The sequence below is a fragment of the Triticum dicoccoides genome, chromosome 4B (genome assembly GCF_002162155.2).
Source record: "Triticum dicoccoides isolate Atlit2015 ecotype Zavitan chromosome 4B, WEW_v2.0, whole genome shotgun sequence".
Taxonomy (NCBI): Eukaryota; Viridiplantae; Streptophyta; class Magnoliopsida; order Poales; family Poaceae; genus Triticum; species Triticum dicoccoides.
The window spans coordinates 29,131,738-29,152,079 of record NC_041387.1 but is presented as its reverse complement, the minus strand read 5'-3'; positions in this window follow the sequence as shown (position 1 = coordinate 29,152,079).

Genomic DNA, 20,342 nt, shown 5'->3' with positions numbered 1-20,342 from the left:
CTGCCAAATCCCGACACGTGAAATCCCCCTTGTATCCCTGAGCCGAAAGGGCCGCTAGTTCAAATCAGTGGGGGGAACTTTTGTAACACACCCTACATTTTGGACAAGCGCATCCCTAAGTCATGCTTCACCCCCTCCCATCGCCCCCTTTTTGCCATTTGAAATCCCAGGCCGCCATAACCTCTCCGCTCCAGCCGCGAAACCCCACCCTCCTCCGTCCGCCACGTCACCGCTGCCCAGCCGGAGCCTCTTCCCCGACGACGTCGTCCACCGCAACATCTTGACGTCCCTCGTCCACCTCCCCAGATGAGGATCCGTCGTCCATCTCGCCATCCAGTCAGTTCAGCCGCCCCGTCCTCCACCTCCAAGGAGCTGCTCCGACGATCGCCTCGTCTATCGCGGCTGCTCCATCCCCACAGCGCCGCCTTAACCTGCTCCATCGGAACCGCAGCATCCTCACCGACTCCTCGGACGAAGCCGAGGCCTACTCGGCGCCACCAAAGAGGTTGTACACTCATCGCATCGCACCTTCTCCTTAACTCGACCTCACGGTGCCGACTGTGCTCCATCCAGCACCCCCATGGAGCGGCTACCTTGAAGCCGGCGCCGCGGGCGACATCTCCACGGCGGCTCTCCCCCAGTGTGAGGCCCCTTCAGCGGCGGTGTCCATACCAGCCGGATCTGCTGCTGCTGCTCCGGCTCTCGCTGCTACTGCTGCTGCTCCGGCTCTCACTTGATCGCTCGCTCACCCAGCTACAGCTGCTGCTCTCCCCCTCGCTCGTGCTGCTGCTCTGCTCCGATTAAGCCACACTTCAGTCGACTGAATCGACTTTGGGTCAGTCGATTTTCAAGGGTTGGGGGGCTCACCGGAGTTAAGGAAGAACCACCCGCAGCGGGGATGGGGGCTCACCGGAGAGGTACCCCACTATCTATCTTAGGGTTCAGGGTGGGGGGCGGGGGGCCTAGAGGGCCGGCCGGGGCGGCGGTGGCGAGTTGTTTCGGGGCAGCGAGGCGGCGCTGGGGCCGGCGGTTCGGCCGGTGGTGGCTGGCGGCTCAGGGGGGTGCAGGTTGAAGATGAACTGCATGCCCTCCATAAACTACATGTCAAGTGCCTCTCTGCTACCATTGCATTCAGTTTCGATAGTAGCATTCAGATTCCACAGTAAATTTCAGTTTTGACAGTTAAGTTCAGAGTCAATAGTTTTTACCTCATCTGTTGTAGTCAGGTGGTTTTTGGTGATGTTAATTTTACATCCATTTTACATCATCTATTGGAGATGCTATTAGAATCCCACTTGAGATTGATGATGTCTGTCTTGTGCTACTTTAGCCTTGACGTCTTACGGCTGACCGGAGCTGCTCCAACGACAGAACCATCCATCACAACAGAGCAGTGCCCTGGACGCCGTCTACAGATTCCTCAGATCTTCCTCCACACCTCCGACAGCCACCTCTGCCTCAACTGCTTCAGCGACCAACCCAATGATGCTGAGGTCGACATGGCTACGACAAATAGGTTGTACACTTGTTGCATCACTTATTACTATACATTCATGTCGTTCCATTAGGGCTATTTTGGTTCAACAGAAAAACATAGCAATAGGGAATTTTCAATGGCACTCTACTATTCAATTATTCATGCATTTTGTTGAAAGGAATGAAGCAAAACATCCACCTGGACCTACTTTTCAAAATCCTATGCATGAAAACAAGACCAAGTGCATTAGTGCCAGAATAACATTCTAACTGTACACACTTTCATATGGTTTCTCTTTATTTTGCCCATGTTTCTTTGCATTCCTCTGCTCTTCCAACTCCTGTAAACCAAACACCCAAGTTGACAGAAATCCTGTGTTTACAAATGCTCTGTTTACCATGTGCATTTTCCTATCCTATTCCGGTGTTTTTCCTATTCCTGCGTTTTAAGAATCATGCAAGCCAAATGAGCCCTTACAGAATTGCTTCAGTTACAGGTACGTGTCGAAGGGAACTTTGTGTGGTTTGTCCTGCTCCTGCCGCGACGTCGTCCACCTCACCTGAGCTGCTCCATCGACAAAAGCATCCACCAAACCAGACATCACAACTCCTGACCGTCTTTCGCCGCCTCAGATCTCCTTCCCTGCCGCTGGCACCCACCCTAATGGCATCACCGTCATCGACTCAGCAGATTAACCTGAGGAGTACACGGGTCCACAAGAGAGGTCGTACTCTTTTGTTTCTGCTTATGTTATGCATTGCTTAAACTTACCTGCTACTTTATCGTCCTGTTCAGCTCTTGGACTCCCAACTCAGGTCCAAATTAATGTTCAAACTTGAGTTCTAAATTAGTTGTGGGGCACATATCGAGGCAGCAATGAATAGTATGTCTGTCTAATATCTGGTTCACCCAGGGTATGCCTGTGTTGTTCATGTTGGGTGGGAAACACATAGTAAAGCAATCATCATCTATCTTTTTATTAATTTAAAGCAATCATCAGCCTGCTATCATTATTTTTGGATCCATCCACTGGTTGTTACCATCACTCTAAATTTCTGCATGCTCTCCTTACATAATCTCACCATATTTTTTCGTATGCATGTCAGATATTGTACACAGTCATGCTGAACATGTAGAGAAAAAGAGAAGAGTTTTGCGCGGCAATACAATGTCATGCAGAGATGGATTCAGAGGCAGATGACCAGTCCTATTCCCCTACTGAGGTGTATGCTCTAACTTGGCACGGTTATACTGCTCATATCATACATACGGTGTCTTGCATTGCATAGTTTAGACATCATATACACGATATTCAACACCATGTTCTTAGTTCAGACATCATATCGAATGCCCTCTGTTTAGCTTATAAATCACATATGTGAATTAAATGATGCGATCCTGATTACTTAGATAACATGTAGGTGAATTATGTCATGTGATCTTGTTTAGTTATTCATCATATCTTTGAATTATGTTATGCTATGCTATCCAGTTTAGATAGACATCATATATGTGAAATTATGTCATGCTATCCGTTTTAGTTAAACAATATACATGTCAACTATTTCATGCCCTCTTTTTTCCACACTATCTATTGCATCTGTCTCTCATACAATGTCTGTACATTCAACTATGTTTCCTGTTTATCAGCCATTTGAATTGGAGCGGGTGATGCCAGTATCTAGCGGAATAAAAACACGGTCTTCAAATAAAACAGTGCTACCTCTTGGTGGAGATAGCACCTTGGTTGTACATGCACAAGAACCAGCCCTACCACACATAACCCAAACTCTAGCAGATTGTACCCCTACTGCGATGGACAAAGAACCAGCTTCACCCAATCTAACCCCAACCCCAGCCGATAGTAACCCAGTTCCTGTTGACACAGCACCATCTCCACCACAGAGCTCCCAAACAAGAGCAGTTAGTAAGGCAGCTCCAGTGCCCAAAGGGCCAGTACTATCACGGCGAACCCCAACTCCACTAGTTAGTACACCTATTCCTGTGGAGGAAGCACAACCAGCCAGTCGTAGTTTAGCATCTATCGCATTTGATGTTGTTAAATCATATGTGCGTATCTTCCCATCTTGGAAACATTATAATGAAGATGAAGGAAAATGCCAGTTGCAGGTGTTTGTCCAGGAGTTATGTGTAAGTAATGTTATTCATGGCAATTACTTTGCTTCGTCCCATACATCCTACCTCCATGATGGTTATAATACAGCAAATTTTCCCATTTTTCTCTATAGAGAAGGACCGATTTGGAAACTCAGGATGAGGTAACCTGTGCTAATACCTCTGCTATCTTCAAGAATGCTTGGTGGCAGTATCAAAATTACCTGAAGAAAACGTACTTCACTGGCAAAGAAACTCATCAAATTCCCTTACGTACTCCTGAGACACATTTACTGGACGATGACTGAGAATGCCTTGTTCTATACTGGTCCCGAACCAAGAATGTGGTAAGGTCTATGAGCTCATTTTCTATTTTTAAGTATTATATTCTTGCGTCTTACTGTACTCTGTTCATGTAGAACAAGTGCCTAAACCTGAAGAACAATTGTTCTAATTTAAGATTCCATTGCTATCATAGTTCAAAAAAGCGCTAGGCGTTAATTGTGCGTTTTGCCACCGCCTTGCACTTTACTGACCAAAGTGCATGCTTATGCGCAGTTATGCACAGATTAAGCGTAGTTATGCGCAAGGCACGCTTAAGCGCTCGCTTAGGCGTGCCTTTTTTAACTGTGATTGCTTTGCTCTTGTATCACTGTATTTACTGATACAAACTTACTTTGAAATTGAAGGATCCAATCGAAACTCCAATGGCACAGCAGGTATGTTCATGCATGTTTATTTAACAGGTTTGCTCTTATCAATAGCACTTTTGATTTCAATTTCAATTGTGTATACAGTTGACTTTCATGTCATGCACATTACTAGCATCACAACAGAGCCAATAGTGTTGTTGTACATGTAGACCTGTGGTACCCATCTGAAATCTTGTTGTGCCGTGTAGTTTCCCACGCTTTGTATTCTTTCACTGCTGCTTTGTCTTGAACTGATATGATTTGAACCATGTCTCTATTTTGATTTGGCAAGACAATGCAGTGACCATAGGACATAGATATATGTTTGTTTGATGCTTTTATTATGTACTAGTACTTGGCAATAGAAGACTTGGTAGTTTAATCCTGCCCACCTTACTAATGAACTGGTTCACCGAAATGAGTTTCGTATACTAGTACATGCTAAACTTGTTATGTGTCTGCTTGTTTCTTATTTTAGAATGCTGACAGAATATTGGAGAAGAGTGCCTTATTAAGCAATGGTAAAGGAAGTAATGCAGATAAGGTTCAGGATAGTGACACGTCCTTGTTGGTCTCCAACAAAGCTGATAAAACAGCTAAGGAAGACTATCTTGAAGACAGCGAGACAACCCCAAAGTCCTGTCTTGGTTTAGTGTTTGAGTTACTGGCCACTACCGCTTGCACAAGCTATTCAAACTCACTATCTGAATCAGTTCGGTTTCTTGAGTCTCAACTACAAGCTGAAAGACCTCGATCAGCTGTGCTGCGACAAGAAGTGGAAGGACTGAGGAAGTCCCTGGAGCATTCAGATGCATACTTTCTGGTGCAACAGCAAGCATTGGAGGATTTTAGCGCCAAACAGGACAAAGCTAATCAGCTTGCTAAGCTTATTGCCAGCATGGTGGATACCCAGGATAACATTTCTTGAGCTCTTCTGAAGTTGTTTCAGTTATGCTCTTGTTTTGCTGCCGCGTTTATTTGCATTGGTGGCCAATTTTGACGGCCAGTGTATGTAATATGCTGCTTTGTTCCCTATATTTGCATTGGTGGCGAACTTTGATGCCCAGTGGATGTAATATGTGTAATAGCAGTAATAGGCTAGCCTTAATTGCTTGCTTATTTATTTTTCTTATTGTCTTGTTTAGTTGTTTGTTTGTAGTCACTGCTGTTCTTTTTCTGTGTTTTTCTAGTGGCCACAATAGCCTATTTTTGGTAACTAGGCCAAAATAATCATGGCAACACACGGACTGTTGTAACCATGGGCCTCTTGCAAGGCCGTATGATCCATGGGCCTTCGTTCGGCCGTAGGACCATTGGCCTTCTATACGGGCCGTAGGATCCATCGGCCTTCTATATGGGCCTTAGGGATCAATGGGCCTTCTACGGGACGTATGATCCACGGGCCTTCTACGGACCGTACTATCCATGGGCCTCATACAGGCCGTAGGATCCATGGGCCTTCTACGGGGCGTATCATCATTTCTCCAATCATGGGTCGTACTATTCATGGACCATAACGGGCCGCTAATAGGCCGTATTTGATAACTCTATGAAAACAGCCCAACGGGTTTTTTTTACATGAAAACGGCCCAACGTATTAACTGTCCGCAAACGGGCCGACTGTAACGACGGGCTGAATTTGGCCCACAAGCAGAAAATGACAGTAATGGGCCGTATGTAACCGAATCCTGCAAGTGAGCCCAAGAATCAATGGGCCCTGAGAAGGCCGAAAGATAACTTGGGCTGGAAACGGCCCAATGGAATAACGGCCCATTAATGGGTATAAAGTGATACACTGTTCATTACGGGCCAGTTTCACTATAGGCCGTTAATGGGCCAAGAGTTACAAAGGTCCTCATATGGCCGAAAGAAGTCATGGGCCACACATGGGCCGGAAGTTAAAACGGGCTGAATCATATTGGACGGCCCAGATGACGCTACTCGGCCTAATTCGGATAGGGCGTAACGGGCCCTGGGTTAGCGGGCTGTAAATGGGATATATGCGAACAGGCCGTTAACAGGCTTCCCGTGGGCCGGCCCGCCACCTTTTGACCAAGTCAAACGGGCCGGCCTTTTCACATGAATGGGCCTCTGTTGGGCCATGCCACATGTCGCCGTATCATAGGCGCCTTCGGTCCAATGAGCGGATGACAGCTGTCCCAACGGTGAGCCGACACGTGTTTCCTCCAGCCAATGATGATTTTACACGTGGAAAATCCCCATTGGTCGGGGCTGTTAACGGGTTATCGGATCCAAAACCCGACCCGGTAGCTTAACGGTGTTCCCTTACGGTGGATGCCACATGTCGTTCACCCTTGACGAAAGCAGTTCTGTGACGCGCGATTTATCGTCATGGAACTGGACACTTCCGTGATGATAATTTTGGTAATGTCATGGAACACTTCTACGACAGCACAGGTATGACTATCTTGATTCTGTCATAAATTTGCCATGGATGTACATGCATGACAAAAAACACAACCTACTGTGACAAACACGTATCATCACGAAAGTGTATTTTTTTTGTAGTGCTAGTACTCCTAGTAGCACCATGGTAATAGATACCGGTTCGGTTGCTAAGTGTTAGTAACACGAAATAAAAGGCTACGGAATAAACGGAGGCTAGCTAAAGGCGGGGTGACGATATGTGTTGGAAGTATTTCCAAGGTTGATGTGATCAAACATCACACGCTCCCTCTACCATCGGGATCGGCGTTAAACCTAAATAATTGTTATTTGGTGTTTGCGTTGAGCATAGACATGATTGGATTATGTCTATCGCAATACGGTTATTCATTTAAGGAGAATAATGGTTACTCTGTTTATTTGAATGATACCTTCAATGGTCTTGCACCTAAAATGAATGGTTTATTGAATCTCGATCGTAGTGATACACATGTTCATGCCAAAAGATATAAGATAGTAATTATAGTACCACATACTTGTGGCACTGCCATTTGAGTCATACTGGTATAAAACGCATGAAGAAGCTCCATGTTGATGGATCTTTGGACTCACTCATTTTTTAAAGGATTAAGACATGTGAACCATGTCTATTCGTATGTACGCATGAAGAAACTCCATACAGATGGATCGTTTGGACTCACTTGATTCTAAATCACTTGAGACATGCAAATCATACCACATGGGCAAGATGACTGAAAAGCCTCGTTTTCAGTAAGATGGAACAAGAGAGCAACTTGTTGGAAGTAATACATTTTGATGTGTGGTGTCCAATGAGTGCCGAGGCATGCAGTGGATATTGTTATGTTCTTACTTCACAGATGATTTGAGTAGATGCTGAGTATATTTACTTGATGAAACACAAGTCTGAATTATTGAAAGTTTCAAGTAATTTCAGAGTGAAGTTGAAGATCTTCATGACAAGAGGATAAAATGTCTATGAATATCTGAGTTGCGAGTTTGGTACACAATTAAGACATTGTGGAAATTGTTTCACAACTAATACCGCCTGGAACACCATAGTGTGATGGTGTGTCCGAACATCATAACTACACCCTATTGGATATGGTGCATACCATGATGTCTCTTATCAAATTACCACTATCATTTATAGGTTAGGCATTAGAGACAAGCGCATTCACTTTAAATAGGGCACCACGTAATTCCGTTGAGATGACACCGTGTGAACTATGGTTTAGAGAAACCTAAGCTGTTGTTTCTTAAAAGTTTGGGGCTGCGACGCTTACATGAAAAAGTTTCAGGCTGATAAGCTCGAACCCAAAGAGGATAAATGCATCTTCATAGTACACCCAAAAACAGTTGAGTATAACTCCTAATTCAGATCCGGAAGCAAAAGTGATTGTTTCTAGAAACGGGTCCTTTCTCGAGGAAAAGTTTCTCTCGAAAGAATTTAGTGGGAGGATGGTGGAGACTTGATGAGGTTAATGAACCATCACTTCAACTAGTGTGTAGCAGGGCACAGGAAGTTGTTCCTGTGGCACCTACACCAATTGAAGTGGAAGATGATGATAGTGATCATGAAGCTTCGGATCAAGTCACTACCAAACCTCATAGGACAACAAGGACGCGTACTGCTTCAGAGTGGTACGGTAATCCTGTCTTGGAGGTCATGTTGCTAGACAACAATGAACCTACAAACTATGGAGAGGCGATGGTGGGCCCGGATTCTGACAAATGGCTAGAGGCCATAAAATCCGAGAGAGGATCCATGTATGAGAATAAAGTGTGGACTTTGGAAGAACTACTTGATGGTCGTAAGGCTGTTGGGTACAGTTGGATTTCAAAAGGAAGACGCACAATGATGGTAAGTGTCACCATTAAGAAAGCTTGACTTGTCGCTTAGATATTTTCCGACAAGTTCAAGGAGTTGACTACGATGAGACTTTCTCACTTGTAGCGATGCTAAGAGTCTGTTCGAATTGTATTAGCAGTTACTGCATTATTTATGAAATCTTGCACATAGGATGTCAAAACATTGTTTCCTCAACGAGTTGCTTGAGGAAAGGTTGTATGTGATACAACTAGAAGGTTTTGTCAATCCTGAAAGATGCTAACAAGTATGCAAAGCTCCAGCAATCCTTGTAAGGACTGGAATAAGCATCTCGGAGTTGGAATATACGCTTTGATGAGATGATCAAAGATTTTGGGTTTATACAAAGTTTATGAGAAACTTGTTTTTCCAAAGAAGTGAGTGGGAGTACTATAGAATTTCTGATGAGTATATGTTGTTGACATATTGTTGATCAGAAATAATGTAGAGTTTCTGGAAAGCATATAGGGTTATTTGAAAAGTGTTTTTAAATGGAAAACCTGGATTAAGCTACTTGAACATTGAGCATCAAGATCTATAGGGATAGATCAAAAATCGCTTAATAGTACTTTCAAATGAATACATACCGTGACAAGATTTTGAAGGAGTTCAAAATAGATCGGCAAAGAAGGAGTTCTTGGCTGTGTTATAAGGTATGAGTATTGAGTAAGATTCAAGACCTGACCACGGCAGAAAAGAGAGAAAGGACGAAGGTCGTCCCCTATGCTTTAGACGTAGGCTCTGCAGTATGCTATGCTATGTACCGCACCTGAAGTGTGCCTTGCCATGAGTCAGTCAAGGGGTACAAGAGTGATCCAGGAATGGATCACAGGACAGCGGTCAAAGTTATCCTTAGTAACTAGTGGACTAAGGAATTTTCTCGATTATGGAGGTGGTAAAAGAGTTTGTCGTAAAGGGTTATGCCCATGCAAACTTTGACACTAATCCAGGTTATTCTGAGTAGTAAACCGGATTCATATAGTAGAACCGTTATTTGGAATAGCTCCAAATAGAGCGTGGTAGCTGCATCTAGGAGATGACATAGAGATTTGTAAAGCACACACGGATCTGAAAGATTCAGACCCGTTGACTAATAACCTCTCTCACAAGCGAGATATGATCAAACCCCATGGGTGTTGAATTCATTACAATCACATAGTGATGTGAACTAGATTATTGACTCTAGTGCAAGTGGGAGACTGTTGGAAATATGTCGTAGAGGCAATAATAAAATGGTTATTATCGTATTTCCTTGTTCATGATAATTGTCTATTGTTCATGCTATAATTGTATTAACTGGAAACCGTAATACATGTGTGAATACATAGACCACAACATGTCCCTAGTGAGCCTCTAGTTAACTAGCTCATTGATCAATAGATGGTTATGGTTTCCTGACCATGGACATTGGATGTCATTGATAACAGGATCACATCATTAGGAGAATGATGTGATGGACAAGACCCAATCCTAAGCATAGCACAAGATCGTGTAGTTCGCCTGCTAAAGCTTTTCTAATGTCAAGTATCATTTCCTTAGACCATGAGATTGTGTAACTCACGGATACCGTAAGAGTGCTTTGGGTGTACCAAACATGACAACGTAACTGGGTAGCTATAAAGGTGCACTATAGGTATCTCTGAAAGTGTCTGTTGGGTTGGCACGAATCGAGACTGGGATTTGTCACTCCGTATGATGGAGAGGTATCTCTAGGCCCACTCGGTAATGCATCATCATAATGAGCTCAATGTGACTAAGTAGTTAATCACGGGATCATGCATTACGGAACGAGTAAAGTGACTTGCTGGTAACGATATTGAACAAGGTATTGGGATACCGACGATCGAATCTCGGGCAAGTAACATACCGATTGACAAAGGGAATTGTATACGGGATTGATTGAATCCCCGACATCGTGGTTCATCCGATGAGATCATCGTGGAACATGTGGGAGCCAACATGGGTATCCAGATCCCGCTGTTGGTTATTGGTCGGAGAACGTCTCGGTCATGTCTGCATGGTTCCCAAACCCGTAGGGTCTACACACTTAAGGTTCGGTGACGCTAGAGTTGTTATGGGAAATAGTATGTGGTTACCGAAGGTAGTTCCGAGTCCCAGATGTGACCCCGGACGTCACGAGGAGTTCCGGAATGGTCCGGCGGTGAAGATCAATATATTTGACGAAGGGTATTGGAGTCCGGAAGTGTTCCGGGGGTACCAGGCTATGGCCAGCATGACCAAAAGATGTTTCAGGAGCCCTGGCAAGTGTTGGAGGGCCTCATGGGCCAAAGGGGAAGGGGAAAACGAGCCCACTAAGGGGTGGTTCACCCCCCACACCCTTTCCCACATTATTTGCGGAGGTGGGGCGCCTCCACCTGGCTTGGGAGGCAATCCTCCCCCTGCTTGGCTTGGGGGGCAAGTCTCCCTAGGATTTTCCCTAGAGAGATCCAATCTGCTTGGCCGCCGCCCCCTAGGGGAAACCCTAGGGTGCCTCCCTCTTTCCCCTTGCCCCTATATAGAGTGGAGGGGTGGGAGGGCAGCCGCACCTCTTCCCTGGCGCAGCCCTCCCTCCTCCAACTCTTCCTCCTCCTCCGTAGTGCTTGGCGAAGCCCTGTCGGAGAACCACGAGCTCCATCATCACCACGCCGTCATGCTGTCGGAGTTCTCCCTCAACTTCTCCTCTCCCCTTGCTAGATCAAGAAGGAGGAAACGTCCCCGGGCTGTACGTGTGTTGAACGCGGAGGCGCCGTCCGTTCGGTGCTAGATCGGATCTTCCGCGATTTGAATCGCCGCGAGTGCGACTCCATCAACCGCGTTCTTGTAACGCTTCCGCTTAGCGATCTTAAAGGGTATGAAGATGCACTCCCTCTCTCTCTTGTTGCTAGAATCTCCATAGATTGATCTTGGTGATGCATAGAAAATTTTGAATTTATGCTACGTTCCCCAACACTATGGTGGGTAAGCGGCGGCCGCCGCGCATGACTCTTGACTCCTATAGCTCTTGATGACTTTAGCGATCAACTCCTGAGGGTTGGATCTTCCTTGCCTTGTACCTTCCTAAGGGAACGTGCCGCGAAGCATGCCTCCAAGTGGTCCCCGAGTGCCTCCCTCCTAACCTTGGCAAAGTCAGTGGCCCTCCAGGAGAGAGCCCCCGAGCCTTGCCCGAGGAGGGCGCCGGGCACGCCTTCCTATGCGACGGAGGGAGGCGCCCCTTGAACGGGCGCGGATCCTGGCGCCGTGCCACTGGAGTTTCCTGCCTCCTGAGGGGCCGGGCCAGGTGATGTCTTCTTCTTCTTGGGAACTGCCTCGGGAAGGCTCCCACTCTTGCGATCCGGGTCTTTGATTGACGCGGCCTGGAAGGCACGCTCGAGAGAACACACTGCATCCTTCTCCTCACAGGGGACTGTGATGAACCCACCACTTCCTGGCATCTTGAGGACATTGTAGCCATGGTGAGTCACCGGCATGAACTTGAACAGAGCTGGATACCCGAGGATGGCGTTGTATGGCAGGCGAATGTGGGCGACATCGAAGTCGATGAGCTCAGTACGATAGTTTTTGCGCTGTCCGAAGGTGACAGGGAGGTGAACCTGCCCTATCGGGGTGGTAGAACCATCGGTGACTCCTGAGAAAGGCTTGGTTGGCTGAAGCTGATCGTAAGGCACTTGGAGATTGTTGAATGTCTCGACGGACAGAACGTTGAGCCCTGCGCCACCATCGATGAGGGTCCTGGTGACCTGCACATTGCTGATGACTGGGGAACGGAGCATCGGGAGGACCCCGATTGTTTCTGCGCCCTTGAGCTGATCCGTTGAGCTGAACCTGATGGCACACGTGGACCACCTGAGAGGGCGCGAGGCCTCGAGCTTTGGGAGGACTGCATTCACCTCGCGAGCAAACTCCTTGAAGATGCACTGAGAGGTTGGGGATTGAGCTCCGCCCAAGATGCAAGCGATAGCACGCGGCTCCTGGAAGCCCCCAACCCCCTCGTCCTGATGCTGGTCTTCATTCCTCCTAGGTGGTGGTGGCAGAGGAGGGAGGCCTGCGTTGCCTTGCGAGCGATCCTCATGAGGATGATCCCTCCAAGCCCCCTCGTGAGGCTGGTCCTACCAGCGGTCCTCGCGAGGTCGGTCACGCCCCCCTTGGCGAGGGCCACGATCTTCCCATCGTCCTCCACCTCTTCCTCCTCCTCGGCCATAGCCTCGATCGCTGCACTTGGGGTGGCGGCCGCCATGTCTTTCTCGCACGGCCCTTAGCTCTTGGCATTCGTTGGTATTGTGAGTGTGGAGGTTGTGGTACACGCAGTACCGGGTGCCCTTGGACGATTCCGGATGATCTCTGCCATGCTTGGTGTCTGGCTCAGCTGCGAGCACAACTGCTCCTTTGCGCTTCACGTCCTTAGCCTTGGCTTGCTTCTCTTCAGGATCAGCGGCTAGAAGCTCGAGGAGGGAGAGGCGTCCCTCCTCAGCCCTGGCGCACTTGGTCGCCAAGTTGAACAGCTCCAGAGATGTGCACAGATCCTCATGGATCGCCAGTTCCTCCTTCATCTTGATGTCATGGACGCCATCAGAGAAGGCTGAGATGATGGCCTCCTCAGTCACCCTGGGGATCTTGAGTCATGCGTTGTTGAAGCGTTGGATGTACTTCTGCAGGGTCTCTCCTGGTTGTTGCTTGATGCGGCGCAAGTCACTCATGGCCGGGGGTCGGTCGCAAGTGCCTTGGAAGTTAGCAATGAAGCGGGTGCGCATCTCATCCCAAGAGGAGATCGTGCTGGGAGGTAAGTTCAGGAGCCAGGTGTGGGCATCGTCCTTGAGCGCCATGGGGAACCAATTCGCCATGACTTTTTCGTCCCCGTTGGCCGCTTCGATGCCTAGCTCGTAGAGCTGGAGGAACTCCGCAGGGTCGGCGTTGCCGTCATAGCGAGGAGGCAAATCCGGCTTGAACTTGCCTGGCCAGGCCACGCTGCGCAGCTCGGCGGTGAAGGCGCGGCAGCCTGCGGTGGCCACCGGAGGCCTTTGCTGACGCAGGGCTTGATCCTGGGGGTCTCCGCGCGCTGCCGCCAGGAGAAGTGCAGGATCTTCGCGCGCTGGAGCAGGAATGCGATCATGGCGCGCTGGTGCGAGGAGCACGTGAGCTCCTTCTTCAGGGCGAGGGACTTCTTGGCAGTTCCTTTCTTGCTGTGCGGGCGCTGGGCGCGGTGGGTCTCGCCCGAGGGCCGCGCGCCTTGGAGCCAGGATGCCTTCTTGGGGAGGAGGAGGCGGAGGCGCCTCCGGAGCTGTGTTGCCCATGCAGGACGGAGGGCGATGCAGTGAAAGGGACGGCGCAGGGGAGCCCCCTGCGGCGTTGACGAGCTCGGTGATGTGCGCGAGCCACTCTTCGTAGAGGTCGTCAACGGGACGGTAGTGCAGGAGCTCATGCGCCAGGAGCAACACGGCGTGCACGTCCGTAGGAGCGCGACGAGCGTGCGACAACGAGCCTCCTGGAGTCAGCGACGGGGTGGCGGTGCGGCCTTCCCGCTGCACCGAGGGATGCAGCGACGACGTCTCCTGCTCGTTCCCCGCCGGGCTAGTGGCGGCGTGGGCGGAAGGTGAAGGGGAACGACGGGGAGGCCCACCAACAGGAGACATCTAGGCGACATGGGCAGCAAGGGCAGCCTGACACTCGACACGGGCTCGGTGAGCGTCAGCCATGGACGCGATAGACGATGGAGTGCAAGACGGCGGAAGAAAATATTCCGGCACACCCCTACCTGGCGTGCCAAATGTCGGATGTTGGGTTCTGGCAGACCCTTGAGGTTCGAACTGTGGGGTACGCATGATGATCTCTCCTCCACCGACCCACGTCCCAAAGCCTCGCTAAGAATCTAGGCTAGCAAGATGAACAACACAATGGACACAGAGTTTATACTGGTTCAGGCCACCATTGTGGTGTAATACCCTACTCCAGTGTGTGATGTGTGGATTGCCTCAGGGGATGATGATCAATAGTACAAGGGGAAGAACAGCCTCGCAAGGAGAGGTGTTCTTGAGCTGGTGTTGGGTGTTGATGGACTGAATCCCCTCCTTTCCACGGTGGTGGCTAGTCCTATTTATAGAGGCCCTGGCCCTCTTCCCAAATATTGAACGGGAAGGGCGCCAACAATGGCCATTTTGAAGGGGAACATCTAGTACACTTATCCTGACTAAAGTTGGTCTTCGACTGCCAAAGACTCTGACGATGACGCCGTCCTGGGCTCCATGGTGACCTCCATCCTGCCGCTCTGCTGGTCTTGGTCTTGTTGCACCAAAACGGTAGCCTTTGCCTGATGCCTTGGTTAGTGCTTGCTCCCTTTACACCAAAGAGGGAGTAAGGACAATGCGCAGGTCAGTGCTCGCTTGGCGCCCGCCTGCCTCGATCGTCATGGATTGCGTCACGAGCACCTCGCGAGGTGCCCTCGCCTTGATCTCTCCGCCTCCTCGCAAGCCTGCTTGGCAAGGCCGCTCCTAAGGAAGCTTCCTGTCGTCCACGCCGCGAGGCTTGGCCCCTCGCGATGGTCTTGAGCCTGAGTCGATGAAGATGGGCCACACTGGGCCACTGCTCGAGCCAGGCCGCAGGCCGCAGGCAGGCAAGTCTAGGGACCCCCGTTCCCAGAACACCGACATCCATGTATGCTTCCACATTTCGACTAATTTGAGTGAGCAGGCACTTCTGAATCATGCGCATGAATGTGGTGCCAGCATTCTTGAGGCCAAAGGGCATAGTAACATAGGAAAAAACACCCGAACGAGGTGATCAAAGCCGTCTTTATCTCATCGGGTCTGTACAATCGGATCTGATGATACCCGGAATAAGTGTCCAAAAAAGACAGTCGCTCACATCCCGCAGTTGAGTTGACTATCTGGTCAATGCGGGGTAGAGGAAAATGATCTTTCGGGGCAGGCCCGGTTGATGTGCTTAAAATCAATACACATTCGAAGTGATTTGTCTTTCTTGGGGACCATAGCGACATTGGCGAGCCACTTGGAGTGGTATATCTCATGGATGAACTTAGCAGCCAGGAGCCGAGCCACCTCCTCGCCAATTGCCTTTCTCTTCTCTGCGGCGGACCGACGGAGATGCTCCTTAACAGGTTTTGCCTTTGGATCGACTCACAAACGGTGCTTAGCCAGTCCCCTGGGTACACCTGGCATGCCAGATGGCTTCCATGCAAAGATGTCCCAGTTCTCATGGAGGAACGAGATGAGCACTTCTTCCTATTTGTTGTCGAGTGTTGTTGTGATATGAGTCAGAGCAGCATTGGGGTTGGTCGGGTGAATGTGGACTGGCTTGGTCTCGCTGGCCGACTGAAATGCGGACTCCGAGGCAGGCCTCTTGGCACGCAGCAAGTCACTCGGATCTACTGTGTTTTCGTACTCTTGAAACTCTACTATTGTCATCTGCGATCTTCGCACCGTCCTGAAGACAATCTTATGCCCTCTGCCGATTACCGGTGACCGTGATCACACCTTTGGGGCCAGGCATCTTCATCTTCAGGTACACATAACATGGTCGAGCCATGAAGCTAGCATAAGCAGGTGTGCCCAGAATGGCATGATAGGCACTTTCGAAATCCACTACCTCAAATGTCAACTTTTCCTTGCAGTAATTCTTCTCATCGCCAAAAACCACGTCAAGATTGATCTGATCGAGTGAGTCGGCTTTCTTTCCTGGGATGACTCCGTGGAATCGCGTGTTCCTCTCGCTAAGCTTGGACATCGGGGTGCCCATCCCTTTGAGGGCCTCAGCTTACAGGATATTCAGACCATTGCCACTATCCATCAAAACCTTGGTCAGTCGGGTGCCCCCAACGACTGGGTCGACCACCAGCACTTGCCGCCCTGGGGTAGCAATGCGTGGCGGGTGGTCGGACTGGTCGAATGTAATAGGGGTTTTCGACCACTTCAAGTATCTTGTGTTGCTGAAGCAACCATGTTCACTTCTCTATTAATGGCTTCCAGTTGACTTTTGCTCTCGAGATCAGCAAAAATCACCAAGGTGGCATTAACATTGGGGTAACCACCATCATCGTCTTTGTGTTGCTTCTTATCGGACTCTTTCTCCTTTTCACTAGGCTGGCTTTCTCTGAAGCTTTCGATTAGGATTCGACACTGTCAAGTGGTATGCTTTGGGAGAATCAGATTCCCCTCCTCATCATTTTTGGTGTGTATATGACACGGCAAATCCATCACATCATTTCCTACTTGGTCCTTCACTTTCTTAGGTATCCAAGGCCCTTTGGGATTTCCCTTGAACTTTCCTTGGTTCAACACTACTGCCTCGGCAGGGCCTGCTCCCTTAGCCTTTCGCTTCTGCTTCCGATTGGAATTTCCTCCCCCGGTGTCCTAGCGACTGGCCTGTTCTTGCCACTCCGAAGTCGGTCTTCTTCTTTGCCGTTAGTGTACTTGGTGGCAATCTCCATCATCCGAGCCAGAGACATGTCTCCGGTCCAACTGAGCGTCAGATTGAGCTCCCTGTAGAGAACGCCTTCTTTAAAGGCACAGACTGCTTGGTGATCTCACACATTCTCCACTGTGTGGTGCAGAGTGATCCATCTCTGGATATAATCTCTCAAGGTCTCATTCGGTTTCTGCATGCAATGCTGCAATTCTGGCAAACTAGCAGGTCTCTTGCAGGTGCCCTCAAATGTTCAGGTAAACACTCGGGTCAACTCATTCCAACTCAAAATGCTTCTAGGGGCAAACTGATTCAGCTAGGCCCTGGCAGAACCTTCAAGCATCAGAGGGAGGTGCTTCATGGCCACCTCATTGTTGCCGCCACCAATGTGCATAGTCACTCATTAGTCTTCTAGCCATGTGTCGGGCTTCGATTCTCCTGTGAACTTACTGACGCCATTCGCCAATCTAAAGTTGTGAGGGATCTCAGCAGCTCTGATGGCTCTTCTGAAACACTCAGGGCCATAAACATGGAACCTCTTTCGCTGGGCCTATCTCTATCCAGCCCCTCTCCGTATGCTTTGTTCCGGTCGACCAAACCCTGTACAAGGACTGACCTTGCATCGAAGCTAGCCTCTCTTGGGTCGACTAGAACCCTGGGGTCATTACCATACGGACGCCTGTCATCATACCGCCGGGGCATGTATGACCCATCACTCAGAAGAAGCGAAGGCGCTCGATGGTGGTTGTCGCGGGCGTACTCACGATCATACTCTCCATGAGCTCTTCCCAGGTGCCAATCTCGGCGGTGATCACGATCTTCACGTCACAAAGGTGACCCAGGATTGTGTGCCGACTAAACAGTATTTTCCCTTACTGATCTGATGTGGATCATGTTCCGCGACTGGGAAATGGCGGAGTTCAGGTCTCCTGCCGCTCGGAGCAGCGTTCTGATCTATTCCAAACCCCTTCCAGCTTCTGAATGGGACGGCTGAATAGACTCTGTGATGCGCGTAGCAGCTGCAACATTCTGGATCAGAGTGCGGAATACCTAAGTTTCTGGTGGAAACAACTGTCGTGGACTGGAATCAGGGATCAGTCGACAGGAACGCTCATTGAGAGAATGTTGGAGATTCTCCAAATGAGTGGCTCAGCCAGCATGGCCAGGCGCACTGCCTCCAAGGCCCGGGCCTCGGTGGTCTCCCCCATGATGGGGGTCTGGAGGGCCTCCACGTTGCGGCAGTGCAACTCTTCCCTCTGCTGCCAGTTGAGAGGTTGGGGCTGATATTCCTCGTGGACGAATGACAGGCCATCGCCGCCTCCGTTGCCGCTGCTGTGACGGAAACCAGGTGGGCTACGATGGGAGTCGACCATAAGGACTTCTGTCGCGGGATCACAGCTCCCGCTCTCGAAAAATGTGTCTACAAAGTCAGTTGACAGGTCGACTGGACCGCAGTGAAATACGTCGGCCTCGATTGCCGCGACTTGGGGGGTAGCCACCTGACGAGCCACCACATGCTTCACCCACCGCTGGAGCCGTGATCGACCAGATCGCTTGCGGCAGCGTCCAGCGGAGTGAGAAGGCAGTGCAAGGACCGACCGATACGGGGTCGACGGCTGCCGAAGGAGGACGCCATAGGCACTCGCGCGGAAGTGCGACGAACTATGGATCGGGAGAGCCTCGACTTCGAGGGGGGCTTCCTGGAGCTAGGCGGAGCCGTCGGCGATGAAAGTGAGCGCGCCGAGTCGGAACTCGCGGCCCATGATCAAACCGCCACCGGAAACCATGTTGATGAAGATGGGAGAAAGTGCAACCTCGCCGGAAATCACTAAGACACTTTGCTCCAAGGTGGGCACCAACTATCGTGGTACTAATTCTAATAGTAAGAATAGAGGGTACATATGAGGAGGCGAGGCCCTAGCTACGGCGAGGTTGTACACATGAGTTTATGAGTTCAGGCCCCTCTCAGAGGAGGTAAAAGCCCTACGTCTCGGTGCCCTGAGGCAGTCGACTGGAATATGGTGTGTGTGTGTGTGTGTGTGTGTGTTACAGGGGGTGCGAACCCTTGTCCCAGAGGAGGGGGGTAGCTTATATAGAGTGAGCCAGGACCCCAGCCCACCTCCATTACTATTGGGGAACGTAGTAATTTCAAAAAAATTCCTATGCACACGCAAGATCATGGTGATGCATAGCAACGAGAGGGGAGAGTGTGTCCACGTACCCTCGTAGACCGAAAGCGGAAGCATTATGACAACGCGGTTGATGTAGTCGTACATCTTCACGATCTGACCGATCCAAGCACCGAACGTACGGCACCTCCGAGTTCAGCACACGTTCAGCTCGATGACGATCCCCGGACTCCGATCTAGCACGGTGTCGGGGATGAGTTCCGTCAGCACGACGGCGTGGTGAGGATGATGATGTTCTACCGATGCAGGGCTTGACCTAAGCACCGCAACGATATGACCGAGGTGGAATATGGTGGAGGGGGGCACCGCACACGGCTAAGGAATGATCACGAAGATCAACTTGTGTGTATAGAGGTGCCCCCTGCCCCCGTATATACAGGAGGGAGGGGGAGGTGCAGCCGGCCCCCTAGGGGTGCGCCTGGAGGAGTCCTACTCCCACCGGGAGTAGGACTCCCCCCTCTTGCCTTGTTGGAGAAGGAAGGGGAAGGGGGAAAGAGGAAAGGGGGGCGCCGCCCCCCCCCCCTTCCTTGTCCTATTCGGACAAGGGAGGGAGGGGGCGCGCGGCCTGCCCTGGCCGGCTCTCCTCTTCTCCCTTATGGCCCATGTAGGCCCATTAACCCCCGGGGGGGTTCTGGTAACCCCCCGGTACTCCGGTAAAATCCCGATTTCACCCGGAACGATTCCGATATCCAAATATAGGCTTCCAATATATCAACCTTTATGTCTCGACCATTTTGAGACTCCTCGTCATGTCCGTGATCACATCCGGCACTCCGAACAACCTTCGGTACATCAAAACTTATAAACTCATAATAAAACTGTCATCATAACGTTAAGCATGCGGACCCTACGGGTTCAAGAACTATGTAGACATGACCTAGAACTGTTTCCGGTCAATAACCAATAGCTGAACCTGGATGCTCATATTGGCTCCTACATATTCTACGAAGATCTTTATCAGTCAAACCGCATAACAATATACATTGTTCCCTTTGTCATCGGTATGTTACTTGCCCGAGATTCGATCGTTGGTATCCAATACCTAGTTCAATCTCATTACCGGCAAGTCTCTTTACTCGTTACGTAATGCATCATTCCATAACCAACTCATTGGCCAGATTGCTTGCAAGGCTTATAGTGATGTGCATTACCGAGAGGGCCCA